Genomic DNA, 15,237 nt, shown 5'->3' on the forward strand with positions numbered 1-15,237 from the left:
TCAACAAGCGCCAAAGGTTAGGAATGTGAGGGAGTTAAAAACACACCGAACACTAAACCAGGGAGTTAGTCAGAACTGTGAGATGCTTGTGTTTCTTATCAGTACTTGAGACAGTTTGTCTCTCAACATAACACAGCTGGTCCCAGCCCCTTCACTTATTTTATTCTTTCCCAGGGCTTTATGAAACATGCTGACTTCAGTCAGATTGACATAACTGGTTTTTGTGCTACATCTTTATTCAGGCCTAACAATCCCCCCTTTGTCCCTAGAGGACCAACGGGACTCTTGGGACAACAAATGATCACTTGGCAGGGCACAACCGGGTTACGGTTTCTTCAGTTGCAGACGAAGCTTCAAATCGCCTTCAGGGGTAACAGTTCATTGGTCTGGGGCACTGACTATAAATCAGTTAGGTATACCAAGGGGTCTAATGTCCCAGATGTCTCGGTAAATAATTCAGTCCCACACGCCTCCTCCCCATGGACCCGGCAGGATCTGGTATGTGGGAGCCCACACCCACCCTAACCGGTCCAAATGCTTGGAAGGAGCACTGTGAATGTCCACACTTCCATCCAGAAAGTGTCCAAGTATGTCTTCATGACCACAGATCAGATGGTACTCCTGTGTGTCTGTAAGGGCAGTGGGCCAAGTCCAGTGCTCAGGATCAATTTAAACATACTAGATCCCACTGCAATGCCATTCCAGCCTCAGTGATATTTAGTACCATCTCTGTCAGTAACTTCTGGGTCACAGAACTAAGGGTGGAAATGACATGTAACTCACCAACTCCAGCCTGTACTTAAGATAGCTGAGCATCAAAAATAAGTCTAGTGGCCTTTTCTAGTTGGCCCAATTTCTCATCATTTTCTTGGCCTTTAAGAATATTCCAAATGGCAGTGTACCATTGGCCCCTAGACCACAGGGATTTGGTCAATTCTCTTTCTTTCCAGAGGAAATAACCCAGGCCCTCTGTTGTGCTAATCTAATGGCAGCCCCTTGTGAGCAATCTGGGTATGTAAAAGCGATCTGAAAACTGGATAAGGACAATGCTATTCAAAATGCAATGAGGGAGGGCAATACATGCTGAAGGATTTATCCAAAACACAGGGCGCAGCCTGTAGAATAAACCCCAAAATCCAATTAATACCACAGTTCCAAACATAAGTCCCACAAATTTAGTCCTGCCAGTGTGTAATTCTTTGTTTCGTCACCAGGGTCAGTTCTCAATGTCCTTTCTGGTCAGGAATTCCTGGACTTTGGCAATGTCAGTGGAGTGAGTGTTTCTTCGTCTTTCCCACAACAGATGTAGTTTAGCATTCTACAGGGGAGAGATTATCAGTACATCACCCTGTAATGGTTTTGCTTCTTTTAGAAAAATTCAAAGGCACAATAGATTTGTCCGTGGACAAGGGAGAGGTTCAACCAGCACGTCACCTTGTCCTTTTGCCATGCTGTTCAGAAGCACAATAGAACTAGAAAAAAGAATAGGCTTATCATCAGTAGGAGAATTCTTGTGAGGTGGAGGGGTCTTTTTGCAGAGAGAATCCTGGGTCCAAACAGTCAGTCTTTGGCACTTCACAGCGGTGTTGGTAGTCAGCAGGACTCAATACGGGCCTTTCCAGCATGGAGCCAAGGCAGTCTTTCGTTGATGGATCTTTATGTAGACCCAGTCTCCTGGTTCCAAGGAGGGGCAGGCTGCTAGGATCGTTGGGTTGTTTCTTCTTTACCTGTGAGAAAAGAAACCTAACACATTGCATTAGTATCTTTGCAGAGTTTACAAATTTTATAGCTGCATGGGCAAATTTAAGTCCCCCCTTTGTTCCTTTTGAGGGTTAGCCAAGTCTTAGCTGTGAGGAGTGTCCTTGACGTCTCATCTTTAAACCAAGCATGTTAACTATTTTTTTCTCAGTCAACTTGTCCTTTTTCCTTTTCCCTCCTCGGCTGTTTTTTTTTTTTTTTGTAACCTACAAAAGAAACTTTTACTTTTTACTTATGTACCTTTTGTTAACAATGAACACATACACATTGCTGTTATACAGTACCTTAGTGTTATTATTTAATATATGCCACATATACCCTTTAACTAAAATAACCTTATGACAGAGCTTTAAAACAACAAACCAGGACAAGCACACCCACTTTGATGAGTTCATTCAATACAAACTCTAGTCCAATAGCTTCCCACCATCCCCAGCCCTCTGGCTAGAAGTCTGAGGTAGCCAGAAGGATCCCATGTACAATATGGGGAGTGGGTTAACTTTCCATGCCCTTGCTTTCAAAGACTGTTAATATGCAAATTTCAATAACAATTGTCAATTAAAAGGTTTGGCCAATGTAGTATCTTTCTCCTACTTAAGAAAATGTATAAGACTTTAGTATATCACATTTTTCTGATGCATCCAAACACTTTGTATTCTAAGTTGAACAAAACAAATATCTGCATTTTAATCCAACACTGCTGCTTGATTTTAAATCAGACCATCCCATAAAAATATTAAACACATCAATTTTGGCCACAGGACAAACACCACAAGACAGAACATAGAACACAAAACACAATTTTTACTGTGCCAGCAAATCATGGTACGTTGAATGCTGTTCAGCCGGCATCAGTGTTCTCTGATTATCTGAAAGACAGAAACAGAAGTCTACCCCTTCTGGGCAGGCAATCATTACTAAAAATATACAAAGACTTTTGTTGATTTTAGGCAAAACAAGGGAATTACCCCATATTAATTAGATAATTTGCATTAATACAGATGCTCACTGGCTCGCTTTGTACTTGTAACTCCTGCTTGTAAACACTGAAAGAAAACATCATCACTCACAGTGCTCTTAGAGCCTAATACAATTTTAATTACATAGCACTGTATACATTCTTCAGCTAATTTAACAAAATTGTTCATAGCCAAATGATTGCAATCTAATAATTTCTTTGCCTGAATTTATTTACAAACATTTCAAAGACACCAAGAACTTTTCTCTTTAGTATGTTTACAAAGTTCAACTGCTGTTCCCTCCAGCAACTAAAGAGTTAACTTTTCACTGTGCCTTAAATCACTTGCTTGTCCTTTCAACAACCACTTACCAACTCAGATCACCATTCCAAATATTCTTCTGAGTATATGAACCCCTATGCGTATACTTACTTACTCTGTTCTTTCACTACACCCGAAAAGTTTTCAACCTGTTTAACAATTCGTCTGTCTGTTGCCTGGCCGCCTGGGCCCGATCCTTTTTTCCTCGCTGAACCGTCACTACCAGTGTAGCCAGGAGGGTGGGCTTCGTAACTAGCCCCCACCCTTCTGGTCTTTGCCCTAAAACATTTCTACTCACAAAACTACTTGAGTCCTCCCCTGTGAGGCTTGCCACCTGGGCAAAACACATGGCCCACTGGCGTTGAACTATTCAATTTCCTCTTGTAGCAAACACACTGCTGTTACAACATATGCTGAGCACAAATGGTTAAATTTTAACAAGTCCCTGAAGGACTAGTACTTGCTTAGCCAGGGCTTCCTTTTCTAACTGGAAATCCTGTCTCAAGGCCTGCAACTTGCCCTGGCGCAGGTTTGAGTTGCCGCCTGGTTCATGTTCCATGCTCTTAATTGCTCAATTCTAGTTATCAAGTACATATCTCGTCCCTTTTCTCCAACTACTCTATTGCCCAGTCCTGCTACGACTGGGGGCAGATCCACCTGCCACCCTTCCGGTCAACCAGGGTGGAGAGAAAAATGCTAAACCCCTCTCCAGTTCTCAGACTCACTGCAGTTGAGAGTGGGCTCACCTTTAATCATGCAATCCTCAACATATAAGACCAACAGTACCAAACAAAACAAACATAAAATAACAAGGGTAAAACAGATAGATGGTGTAAATTCTATAGGGCTCCCCTATTCTCAATTGCTCACCAAACTGTGACAAATTTGTTACCAATTTATCTACTGCAGGACGTTGGGGGAACACACCATATAATCAAATTTTAAAGCTTCATTAGAAATAATAAAACAACAATGAAGAGTGTTGGGAACACTCCCACATTACTCAGGAAGAACATGAATACTTCAACCCTTAAGCCACTTTAATACTCACACGTCCAAACTGGCCACGTCTGTATAACGTTCAGAGAAGGGGAATAGGCAGACGGGAGATTATCCTGTATACAGCTTGTCCAGAATTTCCAACATGCTTCCGCTCTTGGGAGAGCTGTTTTTTACACCCTGGAATCTCCTCCAGTGTCTCTTTCAGAGAGTCCAGTTCAGATTCCAGCCTGTGGCTTCTCCTGTTTCACCAAGTCAGGCTGAATTTCAAATTAACCCGTTCCTAGACAAATTGCTCACACTGTGTCAGAGGCTTTTCTTTGGTGATTAAAAGCTCCTTTGAGATATATGATCTTATCTAGATTAAAGGTACCTTCTAATGGGCATTGTTTAGATAGATTTTCACGCGTGTAAAGATTCCAATTCTCTAAATACCTGCAGGTTTTAGGACCATAATGTACGTACATGTAACATGCTGGGGTACCCTTAGGGGGTGAGGTGGAATATTTAGACTGTCCCTCCCCCATTTTCCACACACACACACACACACACCAAGGCCATTATTTCCTATTACCACGATGCATCTTATCTTGCTGCACAGTCAATAAATTCAGATGGCGTGAGACCAACAGAGACAGACATCCCCATGGAGTTCCTCCCAGTGTGGCTCTGGGGCATATGCTGGGGGATTTTTACAAGAGCTCTCCATACAGCTTTAAACATACAGCTCCAAAAGCTACCTGGTTCCAGAAATCTTCTTTCAATCTTTAAGTATTAGAGACAATGGGGCATCCCCCAGACACTTACTGCCAACTTGTTCCATTTTGTAAGGGGACTCTAACCCCCACCTCCCGCGTCGAGCGCTCACTTACCTCTCCAGGGGACTCGAACACCTGGACTGGGACTCAAACCCAGGCTGGGACTCTAACCCAGACTACTTGGATCCTGTGCAAACCTGGACTGGGACTCTAACCCAGACCTGGACTGGGACTCTAACCCAGACCTAAGTTGTCAGGGACTTGAACCCCGACAATCTGCACTGGGACTCTAACCCAGGCAACCTTAACCCTACTCAACGGGTAGGTGGATGTTGCTGGATTTCTACGAGCTTCAGCTGGTTCACAGAACTCGCCTTATCGCCGACGCAGAGATCAGATTACCAGGCAAGGCTCCTCTAAACCAGAGGATGCGCGCTGCGTTGCCTCAGAGTCTGATCCCCCGCCGGAGAGTCAGACAAAGTCCCGACCGGAGTCGCCAAAGATGTCGGGGACTCGAACCCCGACAGCGAAGTTCGTTGTCTGACCGCAGAGAGACCAGGCAACACCAGCAAGGTCCGATCAAAAGTTCTTTATTGACAAGTGCACGTATCAGTAAAGAACAGCTCGTATCCGAAAAGAACCAGCCCCCCCTTTACAGCTTAGTATTAGCTTATATAGACAGTTTTATTACGTCATAGATCATTCACTAGAGCAATCCACCCCCTTTGTCTAACAACTAGAAATTAGACACCTTTTAATATACACGCATGCCTAGTCTCTACAGCATTGAATTGTTAATATCTCAACAAGCGCCAAAGGTTAGGAATGTGAGGGAGTTAAAACACACCGAACACTAAACCAGGGAGTTAGTCAGAACTGTGAGATGCTTGTGTTTCTTATCAGTACTTGAGACAGTTTGTCTCTCAACATAACACAGCTGGTCCCAGCCCCTTCACTTATCTTATTCTTTCCCAGGGCTTTATGAAACATGCTGACTTCAGTCAGATTGACATAACTGGTTTTTGTGCTACATCTTTATTCAGGCCTAACACAGTGAAAGGAAGTTTGAGAAACCCTGGCATAGAGCCTCTGAATATGTCTAGACTTGGCTCCCTGTGACACCGTGGGTGATCAGACACTGAAAGTACAGCCATGGAGACACCACACACCAGCCTTGCCCAGCAGGCAAGAATCAAACCTCCACAGAAAGATGCTTGTTGTTTTTTAACCCATCTCCCTAAGCCCTCAGCCACCACCACTTAACAAAGGGGCTTTTCTACACTATGGTTCTGTTCTCACTGAAGGGTCATTTCCAATTGTTTGCTCAGACCAGCATTAGGGAAAATGGTGCCCTGGGCAAAGCTTGTACTTTGGCACTTCCCCATTGCCCCTGGACGATCCCCACTCCCCCTTTACTGCTAACTCCTGCACTCCCAACCCTTGCACCTCCTTCACCCCTAACTCCTGCCCCCTCCTGTGCCCCCTTTGCCCTTAACTCCCTGGGCCACCAGCCATTGCTCCTCTCCTGCAGCCCCTTCACACGGATCCAGTGCTGGGGGCCCCACACTTGTTCTCCCTTTCCCTGGGCTTTGGCATCACTAGCCCCTGCTTAGTGAGAAGGGTTCAGTGGTTCCCAAAATGTGGGGCATGACTCCTAGGGGGACACAGAGGAACATTCATAGGGGCACCTCAGGGCCTGAGCCAGCCCCCATGGAGGGAGCAGCACTGAGCCCCACTCTGTCCCAGCTCTTCCCCAACCCCACCCTCAGCCTGGGGCTCTGGCTCCCAGCTCAGCCTCGACCCCCTTACCCCTCTCTGCACCCCTCTCCCCAGCAAGCAACGGCCCCACTCCCAGCCTCGGTTTCTGACTGTGGTTTCCGAGGGTCCACAGCCATGGATAAGAGGGCACAGAGTGAAATGTTTGGGGACCCCTGGTTTAGGATGATGTTCTCAATGGCTTCTATGCAGTCCAATAAAAGCTATTCCTCACCCACCCAGCCCTCCATCAGGACGGACTAGGTATGTTCTGCTGCCCCTCACTCATACAGGAAGGATAATAACATTTCATTCCACTCAATGCTAAAGTGATTTGTAACCCACCAGCAGCCAAAACTGGTCATTTTGGGAAAGTGGCTCCATCATGCTGCATAGCTACGCAGAGTAGGTGTGTCTGTGCAAACACGGTCTGTTCCTGAAGTCTTTCCCCCAGCTCCTCACTAGATGTGAGGGGGGAGCTCATTCAGCCCCTGCTTCCGCTTAGTGTTTAAAAACTCCTTATTGTCCCTAGCTCTGCTGGCCTTAGATTTCTCCTCTTGTCTTCTTCTTGCCAGCTCAGATGAGGTGGCCGAGTGGTTAAGGTGATGGACTGCTAATCCATTGTGCTCTGCACGCATGGGTTCGAATCCCATCCTCATCGGATGCTTTTAGTCATCGCCCCTCCTTTGTAGACAAACATGTACCCCTTTGGTACAATGACAGATCAAACAATGTTCCTTCTTGCAAACAAAAACCTTCTCAGAAACTCAGAACTCCCTTGCTTTAAATAAAATGTCTAAATCCCAGATTTCTTAAAAAAAAATTCTCTAGTCCTGTATTTCTTAGTTTTTATCTCAAAAGGGAACATCCTCATCATCTCCCCCAAACACCCTGGGACCTGCCCAAATTATTAAAATACCATCAACCCGAGCAAGGCCAGAGCAGTGAACCAGAGCTAGTGTCTAGGCCAAGCTGCTCTGAAGGAGGCAACTCAAACATTTTCTCCCTGCTTCCCTTGGCAAGGTCTGACTCAGAAAATAAAATTCCCCAAACTGAAAATTTTCTGCTGAAAAACCAGTACTAGTCTGGTTGGGGACTTTGGTTTGCAAGTATTATTGTTATTATTCTCTTCTGATTTCTGAGTCAGTTCAGTTCAGTCTTTGTCCTCCAGGTGTGTTTCCAGCTGCTGAGTTGTGGGGGAGAGAGGCCAAGTCATGATGTCTCTTCCCCTCTTTCATAGTTTCTGCCAACTTGCTAGGAAGCTCCTTTGCTACGATGTGAGTCAAGCAGTGTCCATTGTCGCTGTGCTATCTCGGAGAAGCCTGCATTGTACACGGTTCCTGGGATAGTCCTTGGGAGTGTGGATCCCTTCAATGGGCCAGCAGTGAGTCTGGCTCCTCCCTTGTCGCACCTGAAAGGCTGGTGGGGGGCATTTCCCAACCTCATAACATATCTCAGTAACGCACACAGAGCAAAACTTCATAACTTCCCAACCAATGCGAGCACACACAATCCAACACAATATTAATGTTCAACAGATCAAGACTTTTGAAATGATACTTCACCAGGCAGACTTTGTACAAACCATGTCATCATTATATGAGAGTGGTGAATATGGGGCTTGCAGGGTGCTGCTTTGAGCACAGCGTGCCACACCTGGGCTTACACTGCAATGGAGACGTCCCTTTAGAGTCCATCTCTCCTGGGATAAAGATGGCAGCAGGGCTGGGCTGGGTCATCTGACTTGGGCTCCTGGAGTTAAAGCTGAGGGGCTAAAAACAGTGGGGCAGATATTTGTGTTCACGCTGAAGCCTGGTTCAGAAACCCTCACCCCTCATGGGGCCTCAGAGGTTGGGCTCAAGCCCATTTGTCTGCATTGTAATTTTATAGAGGTTGGGAGGGAGTTTAGCAAGTGGAACTGGTAAAACCACACTGCAGGGACTGGACCACTGACCTATCAGCTCTTAACACCCAAACTTTCAGTAACTCTATTATCAGTGCCTGCAAGTGTAATTTAAATCATAGGTCCATTTAGCTCTGAATCTTCTTTTCTGACAGTAGCCAATACCAGGTGCCCCAAAAGCCACTCTTCAAGGTACCACTGGGAGTTGAACCCACAATCTCTTGTTTACAAAGCAGGTGCTTTAACCAGCTAAGCCATGGTACCTGCTGTTATTTAAAGCATCCTGTTTGTCCACACCTGACTCTCTGCCAATCCCCACTGGGCCCTGACAAGTGTTGCTCCTGTTTGGTTTCTGTAAAGCAGAGGAGCAGGTGAAGTTTTGCTCCCAAGGTGTGTGTGTGATTCTTTGGACAGGTCTACACTATGAAATTAGGTTGGTGTAATTACATTACTTAGGCTGACAATGCAGTTTTATTAACCTAATCCCGGTGTAGATAACAGCTCAGCTGTCAGAACTTTCTGGAGCTATGAAACAGGAGGGACCCAGCCTTTGTAGCAGGAATGCAGGGCAGGCGAGTTCACGGTAGGCATGGTGGGATAGTGGTGGAGACCAGTTATGGTGATATAATGACCAGCAGCATTTACACTGACAATTTGTCACTTTAAGTTTGCTGCAAAAAGCTCTAGCCTTCTCATTGAAATCATTTTATTTTGTCACCAAATCAGGGCAATTTTGTCGCCAGACGTGGCATTGCAGTGTGTGCACCAGCCAAAAGCTGCCGACCGAGGGAGTGTTGTGTGTTTTTCACACACCTGAGCAATATAATGATGCTGAAATAACTTTGTATAGTGCAGACCTGGCCAAAGATTCATACACACACACACACAGCTTGCAAGGAAAACGTCACCTGCTCCTCTGCTTTGCAGAATCCAAACACATGCAAAGCTTGTCAGGCCCCCGTGGGGATGACAGGGAGTCAGGTGTGGGCAGACACTGTGTTTTAGCCACAGGCAGGCACCATCGCTTAACTGGCTAAAGCACCTGTCTTGTAAACAGGAGATTCTGGGTTCAACTCCCAGTGGTGCCTTCTTGATTAACTTTTGGGGCACCTGGTATTTGCGACTGTCAGAGGATAAAACACAGAGCTAGGTGGGCCTTTGGTCCAGCCCAGTATGGCTTTTTAAATTATACTCACAGGCACTGATAACAGAGTTACTGAAAGTTTCAGAGTTAAGAGCTGATAGGTCAGTGGTCCAGCCTGTCACAGATGACCCCCCTCTGATACCAGACACCTCTGTGTTTTTGGGGAACCAGGGTGCAATATCCAGCCTGACTCATGAAAGACTCCCCCCAACCCCCAGCCTCTGCTTAAACCAAAACCCATCAGAGAAAAAAAAACTTGCAGAGAGCAGTGAAGGGTATTGGGAGACACACCTAGACTCCTCCTGACAAGGGTGACAAGATTAAGACATCCCCATTAGCATACAGAATGGAGAGCAGAGACAACTCCCCTAGCCTCATCTGCATGAAAGATGGGACAGGAAGACATCTCAATTTGCATACAGAATGGAGAACCAAGAACCACACTGAATTCTGGGACCAGAAAAAGCAGGGAAGCACTGCATCATGGGAATCTCTGCTCCAGATGCTAATGAACCTATGTCTGCACACACCCAGCTCAGCAATTACCAGACCAATTCTAGTAATGAATCCCTAACTGATATCCAAATAGTGAAGTCGCCTAGTGGCATTGTGAGCTCCCTGGAAGAAAACACCACCCATAGCCAAGAGTGATCAGCTCCTTTTGTCTATTCTAAAGAAAACCCTTGAGTCATCAGCTTACCTATAAACAAATCTAGTCTTCTCCCTTGAAGCACTGTATTTTCTCTACAAAAATCCCTACTTACCTTCCAGTAAGGCCTTGGCTACACTTGCAAATTTGCAGCGCTGCAGCAGGGTGTGAAAACACACCCTCTCCAGCGCTGCAAATTGTGGCGCTGCAAAGCGCCAGTGTGGTCAAAGCCCCAGCGCTGGGAACGCGGCTCCCAGCGCTGTCCGTTATTCCCCACAGGGAGGTGGAGTACGGACAGCGCAGGGAGAGCTCTCTCCCAGCGCTGGCACTTTGACTACACTTAGCGCTTCAAAGCGCTGCCCCGGCAGCGCTGCCGTGGCAGCGCTTTGAAGTGCAAGTGTAGCCAAAGCCTCAGGGTTCTGATGCTTAGATCCAAACTAGGCATCAGTTCCACTGGAACTCCATCTTCTCCTGGATGATCGTGCTGGGGACTCTGCCTGTCTCCTCCCTCAGGCCCCTCAGCTACCACCATCACCTGGGAACCCCGACCAGTTCAAGCCTCATGGAGTGGTGAGATCCCCTTCTCTCTCTCTCTCTTTTCAATTTTCCTGTCTACCTTAGGTATTAACCTTTAATAATGTATGTTATGCTGGTTTAGCCTCCTTGTGTAGTTATCACCAGTATTCAATAAATAATTTGTATGGTTAAGCTGGTTGCTTCTCTCTCTCTTGCTGAACCTCACTCTTTTGTGTTTTTAGCTTCCCCCATTCACTCTGCAGCAATGCTGCTTTTACCTAAGCTAAAGATCCCTGCAGCGCCCAGAATACTGTGGGGTTTGCTCATCAAGTAAGTTACTGCCAGTACAATGGTGATGTGAGAGTGGGGACAGGGCCGTGCTGAATCTGGGACACATCAGGGTAACAGCTTGAAAGTGCTGCTTGACCCAGTCCATGGAGCCCAGGGGCATGTAAGGAGAGTCAGCTTGAAAGTGCTGCTTCATCCAGCCCAGTGAGTCCAGGGACATATAAGGGGTCAGCTTGACAGTGCTGACTGACCCGGTCCGCTCAAACTTGCTCTGTTAATTTATGTGTGGGTGGGTGTGTGTTCAGCCGGTTCTTGGGCTGGAGAAACCCAGCCCTAGGGAACCTAGGTCCTGCAGGATAGCTCCATTGGGGGGGGACTTGTAGAAGGGAGGAGTAGAGCTCCAAATGAACACACAAAGTGACACAAGCAGCACATTGACAGAATTACAGAAACCCTTCCCCAGAAAAGTAACCCGAATAAATGAGCGTACCCCAAAGTAAGGGGCAAATCTGGTAACACTGTTACTTCTCTGTCCTGGAGGTTTTTGCAGCAGTTGCACACAAAAAGGACGTCATTGGGAGTGGCCCATGAAGACAAGACTCACTTTTGCCTGCCTTGCTCGGCTTGACTTGCTGCCTCACCCCGTTCCTGCCCTAGTGCCCGGGTTGACCTGGTGGTGGAAGGGGACTGGGGGCCAGGGGTGCGGGGAGGAGGTTGAGCTGGACCCTGAGCTAGGCTAGACCCTGGTGGTGAGAGTCTGGCCACCACTTGCCGCCCCACCCTGTTGTCCTGGCTTCCCCCACTGGGCGTCATTTCGGGAGGGAAGTGGGGCTTCCGCCTCCCCTCCCCGATTTTCACACCGCAGAGGAGTGCGAACAGGAAAACGAACGGCTGCTCCACACCTCCACTGGAGGAACCCGGCGCCCTTAGCTGCTTCCCCTGCTCCTCCCCCAGCTGTGCTACTGAGTGGAAGCGTCCTGTGCCCATAACACAGAGGTTGATCAATCAAAACCCTCTTCTGCCAGCACCAGGCCTCCTGCTTCTTACACTGGGCCTGCAAGCGAGGGGGCGGCTGGCACAGCACCAAAAGTCTAACCTGTGAGGCAGGAGGCGGCTGATGCCCGCAGCCTGCTGGGGAGCTCCCAGAAGTTATTAAGGGACAGAGACTCCTCAATGCCCGTAGTAACAAGGGTTTGGGGGTCACCGAGGCCAGTAAGGGGGTCACTGTGTCGGCCTTATAACCCTGGGGTCAGGTCACTGTGCAGCTTTGATCTAGAGCTCAGATCCCAACAACCGACCAGCAGCCCACAGCCTCCCCCTGGGTCTGCCCCACCTGGTTACTCCTTACAGGCCGACCTTACCCCCCTTCCAGCCCCGGATTCGCCCCCTAATCATCCTACTGCCACTCAGAGCCACAGCCGTGGAGGTGCTGAAGGAGGGAGGGGTGACTCTAGGGTGGGGTTCTTCTCTAACGATGGCTGGCAGAAAGGTGGTGCTCAGCTCTGTCAGCCACCTGCCCAGTTGCCTCGCTGCCAGGGGGTGCAGACGTTTCTGTAAGGCCATTAAATGGGTATTTGGCTTCTGAGTGAATGTGAGGAATGTGCAATCATGAGAGGGAATTTCCATCCCTTTTGCCACTGCTTTTCAGTGGCCTAATGGATAAGGCATTGGCTTCCAAAGCCAGAGATTGTGAGTTCAAGTCCCATCTGGGGTGAAAAATTCTTTCCTTTTTGTATATTGCAACAAAGCCTTGGTGTTATTTTCCCCAAGGAAGCTGGGAGACGTTTGAACCCAAAGTACTGGATCTTGGGACCAATGCCCCAGAAACAGCATCTTCCACTTGACAAATCCTTTCTAGACCCATCAGTAGCAAACACTTAATACTAGTGTTTGTCTGAGAATAGAAGGAAGGGGAGTGTTTACTCCGACACCTCAGTGAGTGACACAGACAGAAAGAGCAAGGCCGTCCTGAAAGAGAATGGATCTGTCTGGAGACAAAGCAGAACCTGAGAATGAGCAACAGTGTGAAAAGAAGAACTTCAAATGTGTGTTAGGCGTTAGTTAGGTTGGTCTGACAAATTTCAAGAAAATACCAATGCTCGTAGACTGATGCGGACACTGGCTGCTTCTGATCTTTTACTGAGAATTCATTGAGAAATATTTTCCTTAACTATGTTATGGAATATTGGGTGGGCTATGAAGGCACCATTCCTCCTGCTTTCGCCCTTGGAGACAACATGGCTACATGGCATGCGGCCAGTGCTCACCTTCCAGTCAACTGCTAGAGAAGACAACACAGACAGGGATGGCAACAGGGCAGACTGGAGCTCCGCGGAGATGGTGGGACCAGGTCTCATCAATGGGGAGGTGGCCACCCCACCATGCACAAGGCTGAGCCAGCAAGTGTGGTGTGTGCTTCACTGTGCCCCTACTCCCTGCATGTGGTGGTGGAGGGCAGTTACTGAGTTCGGGTGGTCTGGCAAATTTAGGGCTTGGCTACACTTGGGCGCTGGGAGTTAAACCACAGCAGGGAAACCGCTGCCGTGTGTTCACACTGACAGCTGCAAGCGCACTGGAGTGGCCACATTAGCAGCTCTGGCAATGCCACAGAGAGCAGTGCACTGTGGTAGCTATCCCAGTGTGCAAGTGGCTGCAACGTGCTTTTCAAATGGGGGGCGGGGGTGGAGTGTGACAGGGAGTGTGTTGTGTGTACGTGGGGGGAGCGACAGTGTGTTTGGGGGGCTGAGAGTGTCTCAGCATGCTGTCTTGTGTGTTCGGACAGCAGCAGACCCCCCTCTATCACACACACTCACAACAGCAGCATTCCACACTAATGGCTGCTTTGTCCCGGAGCAGATAAGCAGCCAGCTGTCAGAAACGGAGCTTTGAAAGGGGATATCCGCATGCCTGCAGCCGATTTCAAAACAATGACCAGAGTGGGCACTTGACTTCAGGGGATTATGGGACATTTCCTGAGGCCAATCACAGTGCAGTGATGCAACACGTCGTCCACACTGATGCCCGGGTATTTCAGCAGGGCTCAGCAAGCTTTATGCTTCTCATGGAGGTGGATTACCGGGAGCGCTCCACCTACAGAGCCCAGGCGCTCCATGTGCCTTGCCAGTGTGGACCCCTCAGGAGTTAGGGCGCCCGGGGCTGCTTTAATGGGCTCTAACTTGCAAGTGTAGCCAAGCCCCTAGACTATGTCACTTGTGTGACTTACTTGTGCTATTGTAATAAATACAATAGACGTGCAATGGTCAGAAATTGCACCAGCAGAGACTTATATTGCAGGGAAACTGTAAGGGAATTAAGAGTTTAAATTATCCTCCACATGTCCCACGTCCCACTATAATGAATCCAACCCACAGGGCACGTGGGCAGAAGTATCAGTGTCAGGATGCTACATTGTTAGCACAGTAAATGAAGCTGCAAAATAAATGATGTTTAAATGACCTCACTCTATTTTTTTACAATCCTGTGTTAAGAGGTAATAGATACAGATGGACACCAGGCAGGGTCGTTTGGAGGATGAAGCCTTTATGCTTCCATCCCCCACCACTGTCAAGTTTGAGCCAATTAGGACAAGTCAGCAAATAAGAACAACCTCAGGTCTCAGTAACTGCTGCAGGTAGCAAAGTCCTACAGGGAGCAGTTTCTGGCACTACACCTGCCCAGCTCTGCTCCCTGGCTCTTCTCGGGCTCCTGCTCTCTCCTTAGCTCTGCCCCACTCTGGCCCAGGCAGTTCCAGCTCCCACGGAGGATGGGACCCCCTGGCCTGGTGACTCCCTCATTACACTGCCTGGCCTGTCAGTGCAGCTAACTTGGAGCTTTGGCCTCTCCCGATTGCCCAGGGGACTGTCAGTCTCAGGGGCCTGATTTCCCATTGGCCCTTCCCCCTTCTATTGGTGCTGGGAACTAGCCAACCAAACCCCCACTAAGTTTTAGTAAGGGGCCAACAGTCCCTTACTCGAGCCGGCCCCGTGAGGGTCACCAATGCACAGAGACAGCAGCATGAGCTGGTCCCATGGTGTAATGTTCCATGGGCATCCTACTAGATTGCCAGCTGCTTTTCAACTGCAGTGCGGAGACTGTGTGTGGGGAGAGACAGTGAGTGTGTTCGGGAAGAGTGAGTGTGTTTAGATAGGTAGGAGCGGATCATTATTATCACTCCTTGAAAGAGGGAG

At 48.0% G+C, this 15,237-nt stretch overlaps 1 protein-coding gene and 1 non-coding gene across 2 annotated transcripts in view; both read left to right on the forward strand.

Annotated features, from left to right (window-relative positions):
* Nucleotides 1–15,237, forward strand: part of LOC120375373 (zinc finger protein 850-like) — a 477,476-nt gene that overhangs the window by 160,075 nt on the left and 302,164 nt on the right. The gene's annotated exons all lie outside the window — the stretch shown is intronic.
* TRNAS-GCU lies at nt 7,130–7,211 on the forward strand. The gene has a single exon. It is a non-coding gene; the product is annotated as a tRNA-Ser (tRNA).

This window comes from Mauremys reevesii, linkage group 12 (genome assembly GCF_016161935.1).
Source record: "Mauremys reevesii isolate NIE-2019 linkage group 12, ASM1616193v1, whole genome shotgun sequence".
NCBI lineage: Eukaryota > Metazoa > Chordata > Testudines > Geoemydidae > Mauremys > Mauremys reevesii.